This window comes from Cyanistes caeruleus, chromosome 7 (genome assembly GCF_971803275.1).
Source record: "Cyanistes caeruleus chromosome 7, bCyaCae1.hap1.1, whole genome shotgun sequence".
In the NCBI taxonomy this organism is placed as follows: Eukaryota; Metazoa; Chordata; class Aves; order Passeriformes; family Paridae; genus Cyanistes; species Cyanistes caeruleus.
Genome location: NC_141707.1, coordinates 10,587,650 through 10,604,434, shown reverse-complemented (window position 1 = coordinate 10,604,434; position 16,785 = coordinate 10,587,650). Strand labels below are relative to the sequence as shown.

The window sequence follows — 16,785 nt, the reverse complement described above, 5'->3', positions numbered from 1 at the left end:
GTCCACAAGAAAAGTCAGCAGTCATCCAAACTGTGGTGTGTGTCACAACTGGACTTGACAATTTCCCAGATATTGCTGAGATTAGTAGCCAAATCCAAATGTAATGCTTAGATAAATACCAGATGCCAAGTGCTTGGTGTCTTTGGGCTTAATCCTCATACAGGGCTACTTTTCAGTTTGTGGTTTCTGCTGAAAAAGGTCTCATTTTGGATTGCTTTAGACAATACACATGTGCACTGTTCTTAATGAATAAATCCCATCTGGAAAACAGCCATCATAAAGCTCTGTTAAGAAGCCTCTCCCTTCAACTGAAAGCAAAAATTGAAAGGTAGGACAGTACCTGAAAGGTGCCTATTAAAACAAACTTCAAGCAGTGGTTTCCCTTGTGCAATAGTCTGTTCACAGTAATTGTTCTGGCAGACCCTTTAGACAAGGAAGGTTCATCTCTTGATTGTAGTGGTGCAGCTTATGTGCACTCCAGTTCTAAGAAGCAACAGATACTCAAGGTTGTATTACATGCTCAAGAACGCCTTCAAAACTTTGCACCTTTCCAAAACTCTCTGAGTCACTTCTAACTTATTCCAACATGTTTTTAATCACTGTTCTGTTAGTGAAGATCATGAAAGAGATTTTGCATATAATGAATTTTTCAAGAGAGATTATACAAAAGCACCTATAAATTAAACAGATGGCAGAGCACAAGTCTTTTAGGGAAGAGATAATGTGGAAGACAGAGGAATAAATTATTTACAAAATATTAGAACAAATGGTTTCTAAATTCTTTAATTTCTTTTATCTTTGAAAAAAGAAACCTGGAATGGGAAAAGGTAGATATGACAGGCACAGATTAGGAGGAAGATGGAGAAGCAGTCACAGAAGAGCAATAAGGAAGGGACGAAATCATTCTCCTGGAAGAAAAAATACAGAGTAACAATACACAGGAGTAATAAAAGATATGAAAGACAGAAAACAGTGAAAGACAGAAATAAGCAGTCTCGACATATCCTGAAAATAAGAAATAAAAAATTGGCAGAAGCAATCCAAAGTCAAAAAAGTAAGGATTGAATACAACTCTGCTTAGAAAATCCTAAAAGACCTTTACACTGTTAATGCTGCTATTGGCCCCAGAGTTTCTGACTCCTGCTAGTACCAGAAGGAGGGGGAGGAAGAGGCATTTGACTGCCCCTTGGTCTGGAAGCCAGCCAGCAGCACTGCAGAACTTTTACTGTTTTACTTTTTAAATTGTTTTTGCTAGTGATTACAAATATTTCTCGTTGCATCCTTTCTAGGAGGAAGCTTGGCGTAAATAACCCATTTTTTTCTCTGTATATTCTTCCTCTTACACTGCTTATGTTTTGAGTTGCTTCCACTATCAAAAATATCCCCACTAATTCTGTCCACCTCTGAGGCACAGATTATTCTATGTCAATAGACTGGATTTTATTTGGGAATTTTGTATATAACAAACATTTTAAATATTAATGTATTTTTTAAAGCACAAGCTTGTACATCTGCTTACCCTTGTCCTATCAAGACTAGATTCTTCACTGACTTCTGTGGGTGTTTTTTGTCATTTGGTTTATGACAGAAGTCTCCAAGTGGCCAATCTGCTTCTTTAAGTATTTATTTTTTTTACCAGAGGTAGAATATGTCCTTAATCAGTTAACTGTCAGTCAACTTTTTCCTTCTTCCGTCAGTCAACTTTTTCCTTCTTCCTGAGCATTTCTAATAAGTTTGTGAACCTCCAAAGTTCTACTAAAAGCTTTATGTGATTTTTATTCTTTTCAGTACTCTGTGACCTACCCTTTTGAGGTCCAGTGTGTAGCCAGAGTAATGAGTTTCTTTTTCAAACACGTCTTGCCCTGAAACTTTGGGATAATTGTAGTTTTTTTTCCTATTTGTCATTTGCCACAACAATGAAGCTCAGCAGGTTAATGGGAAACTGAAATACACTGGAACACTGGCTGAGATGGAAATATTTCAGCTGAAAATCTGTTCTCAGAAATGACAGATTTGTTGCAACCAAGTTGGAGAGAGAACCCTTTGTTAGTTTTGTATGATACCTGATATTATAAAAATCACAAAGAAGCAGATGTTCCTTATCCAAGAGACTAGGTGCTGGGTTTTCTTGTTTCCAAAATAGCCTTCCAAGACAGCACAAGGCGTGGGGAAATATAAATTTCTTCTGGTTCTTGTAGAAGTTCTTCTGGCTACACCTGCTCCAGTAAATAACCGTGGCCTGAGACTGTGTTTGGGTCTAGACGGAGTGAGGTGATCTGTGTCAGTGCTGAACAGCTTTCAGTCTCCAAAAGGAGAGGTTCCAGGAGGCCTGCCTGGAGGGAATGGCCACTACAGTCATTTAACTCTCTAAACACCAAAAAGTGCCCAGGCATTGTTTGGGTACAGCACTGTTTGTAAAAAGATGAATTCATGCCAGGCAAAGCTCTCTTCACCAGCACAGATGTTGGCAGCCCAGCGCTCAGAAATGTTTCCAGGCACGCTTGGATTTGGTCATACAGACACAGCCTGAAGGTGCAGTGGTGTTTCAAGGGAGCCCATGCATTAGAGATGTGTTTTATGACCTTTATGTAATGTAGATCTCTTCTCTTACTAGTGTCTTGAAATCTCCATGGGAACAAATAAAGGTATAATGGGGTTATTGTGTCTTTGTGTAACACAAAGGGAGGGAACAAACAAAAGGGGGTGTTTGGGCTTTTTAATAAATCCCTAGTTTGCATGAAGCATGTTTTGACTAAGCCACACAATGGGCAAATAAGAAATCTGCAAATTAAAAAATATATGATTGATAGTGGCCATTAAACAGTCTTTTCAATCAACCAAGTACTAAGATTGTTCCGGCTCACCTTCAAAGCAGTTGTGAAATTTATCATCTTAATACATGCAAAAGTTTCCTTTTGCAGATCCAGCAAATACTGCTAAGCCACCCACGCCACACACGTGCTCACAGGCTCTATAAATTTTGGGAGAGTGCAAATTCAGATCCATTCCAATTGCCAGAAAAAAAAACCCCACTAAAAAAAGAGCAGCAAATATAAACCAGGACAGAAACCTAAATAAAGTACTTCAGAAGGTTCCCTTATCCCATTGTATTCCAGTAAATTATGTGTACTTTCCTGTGTGTTTTGGCAATAGAAAAAAAAATACAAATCTGTCTCTTAATTGTGCAAACACAAGGAATATGTGAGTCCTTGAAAACAAATCTCTTGAGCTCTGCTATGAAACTTTTTAAGCAATTCATGTCACCCTGACACCTTGTCACTTCAAAGCAAGAATGTAATATTTCATCACAGGAAAACTGGTTTGTTGAGTTGGGCTTTACAAGTTATAGCACAAGCAAAGTGCTGTACAGCATCTTTCAGGATTCACCTTGACTTTTTTTAGAAGCAGAAGCACTTCAGAGAAATGCTTTGGCAAAGTCTCCTTGGTACAATCTGGAAATTTTCTAGTGTGAATAAAGACATACATATATATGGTTTGTGCCTGAGTGTGGGACCTATGGGAAATGGCTGAAGAAGAAACAGGACTTACTTAGTGGTGTTTAAGTGATTTTCATACTTAAAATCATTAACAAGAAAAATTAAATTATTTTCCACCTTCATCCTGGTTGATTTTAATGTTCTGCTAAATGCAATTGTCAGAACAGGCTAATTTTTGAAAAACAGGCTGCAGTCTGTCTGGCTGCCATTCAAATGTATATAATAGTTTCAGAATGAGCAAAGAGCACGACAAGGCCACGTGAGGCCAGCAAGAGGAGCAGAGGAAAAGTTTGGATTAGAGGCTTCCTGTATGGAAAACATCTGCACTGTAGCTGGAGAAGCTGCACTTTCACTGGAGCCTGGGTTAGAATTACAGGGTCAGGCAGCACCCACTGCTCACCCAACATGTGCAGGCACATCGCTTTGGGTCAGCCAGATGCAAGAGCAAATTCAGAAGCTTGTCCCCTTTTCTAGAGACAGTTACTCTATTTAGTGGTAGCTACTCAAAGCAAACCTTTGAAACAACTGTGTTTTGTCATCTTATCAACTTCCCCCTGAAAATAAAATCTTGTAAATTATCCACTTTATATTTCATTCAGAATGGACACTTGAGACCTGAATCTCTGCGTTTACACAAAATGTAATTGTAGGCTGAAAAAGGAGTATTTTTTGCTACACATTGTGTTCTGCCAGTTCTAGTGATCTGGGGAGAATATTGTAATTAAGTTAATGTTTTTAAGGATTTCTGGCATGCTTGTCTCTCACCCAAAGCGGGTCATCAAAAAACAATTCACCTAACTTGAAAAGAACCAACAGCAATAGAGGCCATAAGAAACAAAGAAAGAGACATACAAATCCAACAATTTTCCAAATTTCTCTTAAGAAGGTGTTAATTTATTTTGAATTATCATAGTCCTTATAGTTTCCATTTAATTGATTACATATTTCTTTGCTGGCATAAACACTATTTGTGAACATGCTTGACAATAACACCTTAAAATCCCCCTACCCCTTTATACCTCATCCTGCTGACATCCTGCAGGACTGTCCTTTTAAAGATGATTTAATTTCTATCTCTCTATAAAAAAAGTGCTCTCCCCTCATAACCAAACACATCCTCTCTAGTCCACACAGGCTATCAAAGTAATAGGAGCAGAAGGCAACTTATTCAAAGTTATGCAGCACATAATTTCTGGAAGACTATCCCTCAATCCCATAACTAAGTAACAATAGGATAGGCAAGATGGAAAAATGTAAAATAAGATCTAATAATAAGTGGCTTTTAAAATATTAAAAAAAATAAAATAGAATAAAAATTAGTAACGAAATTACTGGAAAATAATAATATAAATAAATATAATAATATTAAATAATAATAAAAAATAACTGGACTATTTTTTTTCACATAGGTTCAAGTCCTTGGAGGTTTTCCAATGGGACTTGGTATCTCCTAGAGCAACTAGAGATGTAGCAGGAGTCATGGACTTGCTACTTAGTGCAATTAAGCTCACTGAGAATGGATTGCAAGTCAGAATTATCACAGTATTCACTTTTGACCTTACTCTACACATAGGCAGTGAATGCCAAATAAACAGCAAGATGCATTCTGCACAACAAATGAACCATATGAAGGAGCACCCAGGTACAAGAAGAAGAGCATTAAGAAGGGGCAGGAGAGGCACTGGCCATTCCTGCATGCCTGTCTTCCTGAGGCAGGCAGAGATGTGGCTAAGAGCAGGTGCCTATTGCCAGGGGGACCAACCACATGGTGAGAGGAAACTAAAGGAATCTAAACAAGACATTTCCCCCAAAGCTAAGAGGTCCCAGTGGAAGGAGCAGCTGGTTTCTCATCCAGAAGAAAGGTACCTGAGAGCCTCTCCACCCTTTTTCCCATTGTGGTCAAGTGAGGCAGAAGCCTGTTCTGAGCCAGCTCCTTGTGGCCTCAAGTGACCCTAGGAGGGGAAGCTGATGAGAAGGAGCCTAGCTAGACAGAGCTTGCCAGTGGGTGCAGTCATGGAGAAATTCCGTGTCTGATTGAGTGCTTGAGTGTCTGCCAGGGATCCGGCGTGCCTGGACACTGCCTCAGACACGTATAGCGCTGAGAGGCTGCGGGTGTTGGGAAACAAGATTGATGCAGCAAGAGATGCTATAGCTCTCTGCATCCAATTTGGTTTGAGTCCTCTGCATCCAGCTTGATTTGCATAGAACAAATATTCCTCTGAGAACACTGCTGAATTCTTTCTAGCTGAGACAAACTATTTATATAAGTTGTATTGTTCTGGCAAAATCCAGCTGATAAAACATATTTTATTCCCTTTATTATATATGACATTTACATACTGCACAACTTCTGATTAGTAACATGAATATAAAATCTGAGATTGATTTCTATTATAAATCTTTATTTCCAATTGCCATTTTGGGATCATCGTTCTACAGAACTGATACACATGCTTTTAGGCTGGAAGTGATTTTGTTTATATGGCATGAATTGTTCTTCTGAATCATAAAATCCTATGAGGAAACCTCAATTTCTGCTAGAATTGTTTCCACTTTAAAAACCAGGTCATTGCCAATCACTCTGACTTTATCACTCTGACTTTGGTATTGCCTTGTAGGATGAAATAATACCTTGTGTGTTTGGTACATAAACTATTCAGTTTAAAATACAGGACAGCATCATATTCCCCAAACACTGCATTACTGGAGACCAAACTCAAATCCCTTCACTTGAATTATCTTTGCATTTTAATTCAAATTTATCTCCTCAGCAAGACACAGTAACGAAGAATGGAAAAACAGCATTGCATCTAATTTTTACTTTATTAAAATCAAGACACATTAATCTGTATCTGGGATCTTAAGACCTTTCTTTATGTGTTCTATCACATTGCTTCTACAAATCTGGAGACTTCTGATTGCTCTCCTTGTGAATTGATTATAACTCTTATCTTGGAAATATCTCAGGAGCAGAAGTAACAGCACTAGAGAGATGCCTGCTGATTCAGTAAAACTTTTATTTGCTCGACAGCTCCTCCACATGCAGCAAGTATAACCATATGATTAATCTCCTTGTCTGGCAGTCTCACAAATTGCAACCAAAAAGGAGCAGAAAGTTCTGCTACCTGTACTCTGCAACATGTCATGTCACTACACGGATTTGATTTGCTCTGAGTCTTCTCGACCACATCTGTCCATCTTTGCTGGGGTGAAAAATATGGTCCTGGAGAAAACATATTGCTAAAACTGGAATAGAATATCACATATGATATGTGTTTCTGAATTTAATCATGGTGGGTTGAGAGCTTTAACTTCACAATGCTTAGAAAAGGCATTGTTTCCTTCATCAGACTGAGGAAGGCTTCAAGAAATTAGAGTGGACAAGTTTTCATAGAAGTCTTTAATTTACCTTAACTATAGAGAGATGCAAATAATTTTTGCTCCTCTCTCTGGTGAAAGAAGGTGGACAGCTTCTTTTTTGAAACTTCTTTAATTACTGGCATCTCTTGTTTTCCATGGCAGATGTTTCCCTGTCTATTTATCATGGAAACACTTATTTTCTGCAGCTTGTTCTGTTTTGAATGGAAGACTGAAGTGGAATTGTCTGTGATCAGCAGACAGCAGTAGGAAGACCTTTTCTACTTTCTCATGATCCATCTTGTAAATCAGACCTATTCATTACATTTACAGCTTAGGAGTGGGGAGACTGGAACTGAAGAAAATATGCATTAGGAGTTGAAACAAAATATTGTGCAATTTGCTCTCAATTCTTAAAGAAGCAACACCCTTAAGACCAGATAACTGGGATGATAAAACTCCTGCAGAGGTTATTTCTTAGGTTTATTCTACAAAATCAGTCATTAAAACATATTACTATCTTTGTGAACCTTTGCTACTGGCAGAAAAGGACAATTTTTCAAATAAGGCAGGCAGAGTTATAAATAACTGGTGAAAAAAATGTAAGGTTTTGTAGTAGAGGTGCTCTAACTATACTGGAAGAATGTACAAATTTTTAGCAAGAGCCTTTAGGGCTGACAATTAGTTTATATATGACTACATCACTTGTCCTTAAATAATAGCAGAGAACAAGTACTGGAACACAAAACTCACGGGTAATGCTTCCCACTCAGAATAGCAATACCACACTCAGAAAAACCACCCAGAAAAGTGATCTCAGCCTTCTTACAGTAAAGGTTTCAATGAAGCAAAGCAACTGGCTGTTCCTGCACTGAGAGCAAGCAAAAGCAAATGCAACAAATCAGCAAGATGTTGAAATAACCTTTCCAAGGGGGAAAGAATGTGACACAGAACAAGTTAAAATGAGTAAAAGTATCTGTTGCGTGCTCATTCTTGGTAGCCGGTGGTTCAAGCTAAAAGGCTAAAAGCACTCTCAACTCAAAAGTAGCTCTGGTTCCATGACATGGCTTGACATGGCTTCCATGTCAGCAAGCCATGGAAGGGCAAAAAGCTGCACAGCCCAGAAAAGGTCAAGCCACCTGTCCCACCTGAAGGCCAGCACAAAGCTCAGAGCCTCACAGCCTTAAACCAACACTATGGCAGGATAACTGCCCCAGCTCAATCAGAAGCAGCACAGCTGGATTCCTGCAGGGCTGTGCCCAAGCCCTGTCTTCTGGCTGCCTGAGGACAGAGATGTTCTTTTTCCTCCTGCACTTCATTTGTTTGTCTGGAACCCCCGTGGGTCACGGTGTTCTGACTGAAGGTGTATCCTAACTCTCTTTTCTCTTCTCTGGAAAATGCTCTCTGTGTAAACACTGAGAATTAAGGGCCAGGGTAGATGACCGTCACAGGACAATTGTTATGATCAAAGCACTTAAGAATGTTCCTCAGCATTCATTTGGGTTAACATGGAAGCTTCTAAATCCTGTTATCACAGGAGGCTTTGGGAGGCAGGACATCACTTTTACTGTGGGACTGGGCTCCTCTGCACTCTATTGCCTCACTTTCCTGTTTCGCATGTAGAACATGCCTTATGTACCAAAACATATTGGTTTGGTTTGATTTGGCTTTTTTAATGGAAAAGAGATAGGAATAAGTATATCCATTAGACTGTCATCCATCATTGTCTGGGTAGCACAGCCCAAAAGTGAAAGCAGAATGCTTACACTGTGTGTTTCACTGTTTTTAGAAAATGGGCTATTGGAATTCACATCCTCTGTAGACTGTTGCAGGGAAAGATACTATGAAGTCCAAAACAAAGTACTATTCATGGTAAAAAGGGCTATTTTGCTTGTGTTCAGCACTTCTTTTGTGTTTATAGGGATGGCTGGATCACATTAGTTATTTAATAATATAAAGCTGAGTTGGAATTTAACATGTCTGGAGGGATTTCTGGTTTCCTTGAAGTGCCAAACATATTCACTCTTTAAAACTGGAAAAAAGAAGAATGACATTCATGTTCCTATTGGGATCTGCCTTATTCAACACAATTTTTCTGATCGCAATCCACCTCTTTAGCTTGAGTTACTCTGTTCTCTGTAGTGATGCCTTTTGCTCACCTGTCACTTCAAAGAGCCTGAGCCATGTTTTAAGGCTGGGGAGAAGACAGATGTGTTGCTCAGGTTTGGGAAGTGTGCCAGAGCGCAGAAGGTGTGTGCTGACACAGCAGCTGCTTGATCTGCTGAACATGGGATCTCTCTGGAAATGTAGAGGCACATTATGGCTGTCCATCCATCCATCCATCCATCCATCCAGCCATCCATCCAGCCATCCATCCAGCCATCCATCCATCCATCCATCCATATATCCCGATAGTTCTGCTGTGTGGGTGGGATGGATGGATGGATGGATGAATGGATGGATGGATGGATGGATGGATGGATGGATGGATGGATGGATGGAAGGAAGGGTTTTCCTGTGACCCAGCCACCTCATGCCTGTCACATCTGCAGCAACACCAGAAGATACTGTCTGTACTCTGTGACCATCCTCCACTGATTTGCTAATGTTAAAAAAGGAAAAGCTGTCCCTACCACACAAAAAAATTAACCATACTTTCAATAAATTAGAAGTAAATGTGCAATCAGACCAGGGGAAATCCCAAAGCACAGCATAGACCCAAATGATGAGCCACTTAATTACTATCAGCTCTGTGACTGTTTCATTGATGGTTTCCAACAAAAGCCTTTTTCCTTACTCAGTCAGCTACTCTGATTAATTAGGAAAAGGCTAATAAAATTGGTATCACGATTAAACATCTTTCAAAATAGCATGTGCTTGCTCAGTCACACATTGATTCAATAAATGCAAAAAAATAATAAAATCTACAACATTTCCTCCATAAGCTACTTATTTACTTACCTTATTTTAATGATTTCTTTAAAGACGTGTGACCTTTACATAACTTAATCTAGAAATGGTGGTACATGTGTAGGGTGTGGTGGTTTTTCATGTATAGCCTACATGAGATAGCATTAGGGAAAACAGGATAATAGAGTACAGTTTTATAAGCATGCACTAGTTGTGCATTCCTCACATTTCTTTTGTGTTTTTATTTTGTTAGCCTGATGTTTTGTCCCATGGGGAATCTGTTTTATTATCTTAATCAAGGAATGGTTGTCTTAGTCAAACAGAGAGGTGTGGAATGACTCTCTCTTATTTCTTTTTCAGTGGGGAGGAAAGGAAGCAAGCACACACAACTATGAAGCTTGTTTTATTTCTTCTGACCTTCTTTCTGCTATTTAACAGGTTTTGTTTTTATGTATGCATAAGGCAAGAGATAAGAGAGTAAAAGTCCTGAACTTGGGAGCCCTTGACTGCAGAGAATTGGTGGAAAATATATTAAAGAAAAAGAAAATTGGAGTTGCAATAACTCAAATCCTTGATAAGATATTTTTAGAATAGGGAAATAAATGAAGGACTATGGAAAAAAAAAGAAGATACACTTGATAATAAAACATGAATATTTAAATTTATGATCTTGTAATGCAGCATTCAAAAACTCTCTACCAGGAATGACAAAATCTGTGCCATATCATGTGCCACACCTGTGCCACACATGAGCAGAGTTGGTTATTAGTTCACCTAAGAAACAAATGCTCTTTGACTTTACTTTTAAAAAGTGCTGGGACTGCACTTTAGACATGTATCATTTTACTGGATTAAATTATTTATAAAATATGCCATTGAAGATATTTTTTAATAGATAATGGGAAATGATTTATGAAATACTAATGTGTTTTTATGGCATTAACTGAGGTTCAAACAAGGATTTTTGCAGACAGAGAATTTACCTTTTTGCTTTAATGAAGGCAGCCTGGTTAGTGTGCAGAGAGGAACATTGTCAGTAAAGCTGAGACAAGAGGGGAGCAGCACATGTCCAGACCAGAAGGATATTCTATATGCTGTATATATTATTGCAGTTCAAATGGTAACCTCTAAATTTGGCAATTACTTTTCAGTTTATTGAGCATGTACTTCTTCCTGAATTCATGTCAGAAGCCGGTTTTACCCTTATTGATCCATTTTTTGCTCTTTAATCTTTCACCTTTTCATTCTATTACGTTAAAAAGTACAGCTAGGATACCCTCCCAAGCTTTTTCTTCATCAGTGACTTATGTTTACTTAGAAGTATTTGGGATTCACCCTGCTCAAAAGCAGACACTCTAAGATCTCTCAGATCAGCACCTCAGAATGTATCAGTAAACCCTGCACCTGATTCCTCAAACAGGTTATTTGCACTGGACCCGTACGAATGTGGGTTCATACCTCTACCAGTCAAAGCTGATACCTCTGAGATTACTGGGGTTTATGTAGTTGAGTCTCTTAGGAGTTCTTTGCTTGCTAAAAGCAATCCAGACTGAAAAGTACTTTTCCCCTTGTTTGAATGACTAAAACTTCCTTGTGAGTTGGAAGTTCCTGTGAAGGTACTTAAATATCTATCTCTATATATCCTGTGAAGGTATTTAAATATCTATCTATATATCCTGTGAAGGTATTTAAACCATGTGCATGCTCTTCCACCAAAAAAAAACCACCCCAACCAACCAACTCCAAAAAAATCTGAAATCTTAGTATAGATATCTTCTTGGATAGTCATGATAAATTATAAAACATACTACTACTGTTTTAATTTATCAAGATTTATTATTCATCTCACAAAGTTGTGAGATAGATAAAATTGTCATTAAAAGGTAAAAATGGAGACTAGCTTTAACTCAGATGACAGAACAGAAGAAGACACATCCTGATTGCCTGGAATTCTTTTTAGGTTCCATAATTGCTTCAAACAGTTGAACTACATGATTTAAAAGAAATTAATAGGATAATTTTTGTATGGATATTATTGACCTCTGAGATTAATCTCTGATTTCTAAGATCTCTGTTCATTTTGGGAGGAAATTATAGACTGGAGAACCCAAATATCTACTTTGTGAAACAATTTTCTGCTGTGCTAGCAGAACAAAAGACAGAGCAAGTGTTCCCTGATGTGGAAAATCACAGTGGGCAAAGAGGTCTCATCACCTACAGCTCCTACACTGAAGTGATTTACTCTTTAAAGAGCCCTCAGTTTACAGATTTAACACTTAGAAATGTCAGCAAATAGCATCCCTGACACTATTAGCTAATGGATTTAATTCTTACTCAAAAAAGTGCAAGGACATATAGGAAAAAAATGTTTTAATTAAATTAGGACTCACTAGCAACTGGAGGATGTCAAAGAAACAAAAATTGCAATAAAGTACCATTTAGAGAAGAGGCTATGAGAGTGATCTAACCATCTGCACATAAAAATGTAACATTTTGGCCCTGCAAATGCTCTCAAAATAGGCAGATATGTTCTGTACTGATTACAGCATTAAAGTTTACAGCATGATACTGATAAAACTATCAGAGATTTACACCAGAAGTGGAATGAAGCAATTCTGCCCATTTAATTAGGCAAGTAAATTGCACTGAGTACTTGGGAAATGTCTGTTGGTGGCTGTGATGGATGTTCCCGCTGAGTGTGATGATATTCCTGGGACAAGGAATTCACCAGCAGAAGACACCCTGTGTTTTACCCCTAGCACTGCTGAGAAGGGGCTGTGTGAGAGGCATAGGCCAGCAGGCAGCACATTTCTGTCCCAAAATGCAAGAACAGTCAGCAACTGATACAACAGCCATTATCTGTTACATTTTATTGAGGTCTTCAGATGGACAGAGAACATTCCATCCTAAGCACCGTCTTCACCATCTCTCCATAGCTCCTACCCATATACCCAGTGGATAACTTTCCCATTGCTCCTGGGAGTCTGGCACAGAGCTCTTTGCCAGGTGCTTTTACAACCGTGTGAGGCTTCATTGGCTGATTCAAGTCAAGAAATTCAGGGTGATGAAGCTGCCTTCCATGTGGTCATCTTGTTTTAAGGATGGCAAGGAACTCCCAGCTTCAGGACCTATTCAGTTATACAAGGCAACAGCATGTGCTAATCCACGCTCATCTCTTTGGCTGCCAGGATAGAAACTCAACTAACTGCTGTGAAAAATTCCAGGATCATGCCAAATGTAGCTGTTCTATGCATGTCTTTGAGCAAGATACTACCCAAATGAACAATGGATCACCTTTCCAGCTGGCAGCCTTGTTGTGCGAGATGCTGGAGACCTCGGATAAAGCACTGCTTTACTGAGGAGACTCCTAAACCAGATTTGGAACAGTTTAATGTTGCTAAGTGTAGGAATTCAGAATTCAGTGTCCTTAATGGAAAAGCAGGATACAGAACAAACTCAGGATAAGTGCAGCGATCAGCCCCCATGAGAACCTCAGAGGTGGCTGAGAAGATACACGAGGTTAAACTGGGCACTTAAAAACACCATCTCAAGCAGAAAATCATGCGCAAGTTTCATAGGTGAGAACAGGACATCTTACTGCTAAATCTGCGTACACAAGCAACTTCAGTGTGATTCAGACTGGCAGGCACAGTGCTGCAGCCCAGAAAACTCGAGTGCCCCATTGAGTGAGCAGGTGAATAACACACAGCCATTGAGTGAGCAGGTGAATAAACCCACAGCCATTGAGTGAGCAGGTGAATAACCCACACCCATTGGGTGAGCAGGTGAATAACCCACACCCATTGGGTGAGCAGGTGAATAACCCACATCATGTCTGTGGGTACCAGGAACAGATGCCCAGCCCTGAGGCACTGGCAGCTCTGCAAGTCCAGACTCCATCTCCCACACTGGCCAAAGCCGCCATCTGTATGATCTGCGTGGGCTTCCAGCCTTTAAGGGAGTTGCTCTTTTAAGCTCCACTTTTATAGCTCAAAAATATAAAACTTCTGTCACACACCACCGAGTTAGAAGTAGCAATAAGCCAAATTTCCTATTAACATGCCAGCTATTGTTCTTTTCTTATACTATTGTTCATTAGGGTTGGCAAAGCTTATCTGGGGAACTGGATGACTTTATCACATGTTATTTATCCCACACTCAGCACTCAGCAACGTGCTCACTGATACGGTCAGCAAATCCCATGTTCACCAAATCCCATAAAGAAAACTCCCTCAGGTCAGCTTGTGATTCTCACTGAAAAAAAAATCTCCCAGCAAGGTTCTCTTCTCTCCTCAAAGGTTTTGACTAGCTATAAGCCATGAATTATTCCATAGTCATCACAGGACACAGTTGTGTCCACAGATCCATCTTTCCTAATACCTTTTTCTGCCTTACTTTTGGATTTTGCTGCTGCATTTCACCAATCTGTGACAGCATTCAGTGTCAAGTGGGGGAGGAAAAGATGCCCTGCTCTCTCACCTTAGCATTTGAGCAGATCCTACAAGTGGCCTCAATGCTCCAGCTATCACTTGCTGCGTGTGATGCTTCTTATCCCTTCTTGAATGGAACAGTGCAGGGAGACCAGTGACTGTTTGCACACACCAGTGTTTTGCAGAGTGATTTAAACTCAAGTAATGCACAGAATTAAATAAATGTTATTTTTCCAAACCAGAGGCAAACAAATCCCAGTGTTCTGCTCTACCAGTGGTGACTGGATTATCCATTTTACATCTTTACAGTTTTTCATTCACATTTCTTTGTACTCTTAGTGAAACAACAAAGTGGATATGCACATGTGGATTTTGTCATGAATGGAACATGAATTTGTAGATTTTCATCCCTACTGAAATCCCCTACACATAAAAGAAATCAGCTAAAGAGGATCCTGATTAAGAGTTTTTTTGTTTGTAGCCAAAACTTCTCTCAGCTCTAGGACAAGACATAAACAAAAGAAATACCTAATTGGCTTTTATTGCACTAAACTTCTTAAGTTCTATAAACAATAATAATCATCCCAGATAGCAAGTTTGCTTTTTAGAGTTTTTTTTTTGGTTGGTTTTTTTTGCTTTAAATTAAAGAATAAAGATGAAGTATCCAGCTTGGTAGTAAAATACAGTTTATGGAGTGTATTTTTATATCTATCAAATTCAATGCAATAACTTAAAATGCAAATTAAGTAAAGCACAAAAATGAGAGTAGATGAAAAAAGATTGAATTCACTGTTTTAGGATGTTTTGCAAAATGGATCTGTATATATCCTGAGCTTTCAATATGAGTTTTTTTTCTAGGAGGTGGTCTAGTGTGAATTGTTGCTTAAAGCAATTTTAGTGGAAGTTGCAATATATGCAGGATTCTGGTGATGATGAGGACTTTCTGCATATCAGATGTTTGACTTGGTCTCAGCAATCTAAGCTGGCAAAAAAAAGTACCTCATCTTTCCCATTGCTGGGTCTGGCCTCCTACACCATCAGGACAATTATAGGGTTTGTTGGTTCAAATTCTTGCCCATTTTCCATAGGGTCTGACCCTCTTCTATGAGACTGAGACATTAAGGGAGGAACTCCAAAAGAAACTTGCATGTTTATGCATAGCTACTCATAAAAATCTTTAGTGGCCAGAAGAGTGTTTGATATTTACTCCATTTGCCAGTTTTCTATGAAAGCCAAAAGGATCTGAAATTAAATGATCTGTGTTCAATACAAGCCATTAATGTATCCAAGCACTGTTGGATGTTGAATCAGAAAATAACAGCTTTACTGGGTAATGATGTCTTTCAAAAAACAGACACCGTACTTTACTTAGCTGTGGTTGACAGAAATAATTGCTATCCTGAATATATGCAGCCTATCACAAATACATTTCTTTATGCTTTTATGAAACTTGGAGAAAAAGATTTTCTTGACCAACAGCGCTTATAACTAGAAGTCCTCATGTAGCTTAAATTAAAGTTAATTGAAGGTTTTAAGGCAGTTTAATTGAATCTACAGACTTAAGACCATGGAGTCACTATATTTAGCACAAGGATGAAATCCACAGTTCCCTTTTGATCACATAAAACCAATTTACAGAAGAGAAATAGACCTCTTAAGATCCCTTACTCACATGAGTAGCATGCATGCAAGTGGATGTGCCTTTTATTTATTTTAATCTGCAGTGGAAACCACTGAAAACTTAATATCCTTCCAAACTGATCCCTAAGGAAACCCCATTTTCCTCAGTGCCATTTGCTAGCTTTTTACTAGCAAACAGTGCTGGAGTGAGGTGAGCCAATAATAAAGGACTGAGCAGAAGAAAAAAGCTGTAAGTGGCTGCAGACCGTGACATGGGACACTATAGCTGAAGACAATAAACACTAGCCTATTTTACAAATAGGAACATGTCAATTTAAAAACCTTTTTGTTTTGTTAACAAAGGAACTAAATTAAGCACAAGGATTACTTTGGCTTATGAATTAGCAAAATAAACACAGGAAAGAAAGCCAGTCTTCAAACAAAACATACCTCAAGAATGAGATACCACACCAGGCTGTAAAGCACAAAAAGATTTTTGAATTACCCTCTCAGGGTAATACATATGACTTTCAAAATATGTACACCAGGTCTATCAACTTGCAAGTATGCATGTGTTTGAGATGGTCATGACAGCTAAGGGTAAACAAAAGCACGCAGAACATACATCTCATGAGTATTTTGCAGAAAGTACCTCTGAGAAGAAAATAATAAAAAAAAATAAACAACAAGCAAACAAACCCAAATGAAATCTGACAGAGAAATAAAATGGAACGGGCTTATTACACATCCTTCTTGATTTTCCCTAAAACAATTTTCAACAGGCCAACAAATTATAAACATACAAATTCTTATACTATTATCAGTCTATTTCTTTATAAACAAAAGCCTAAATACCAGTGAAATGACTTTGTACATTTATAGATAGCATTCTTTGGCCACATCAGAAATAGCCTACAGACAATTTTGACATCTGCACTTGCGTCCAAAGCAGAGCCAAGGCCCTGTTTTGG

General features: G+C 38.7%; 1 long non-coding RNA gene across 2 annotated transcripts in view; it reads left to right on the top strand.

Moving 5' to 3' along the window:
• Positions 1-16,785, top strand: part of LOC111931782 (uncharacterized) — a 72,893-nt gene that overhangs the window by 39,037 nt on the left and 17,071 nt on the right. Inside the window, exon 5 of one of the 2 annotated variants that reach the window (XR_015289503.1) lies at positions 4,907-8,896. The exons of the other annotated variant lie outside the window; for it this stretch is intronic. This is a non-coding gene — a long non-coding RNA (uncharacterized LOC111931782). Of the gene's footprint in view, positions 1-4,906; positions 8,897-16,785 lie in introns of those variants that run through there. 2 annotated transcript variants of the gene reach the window in all.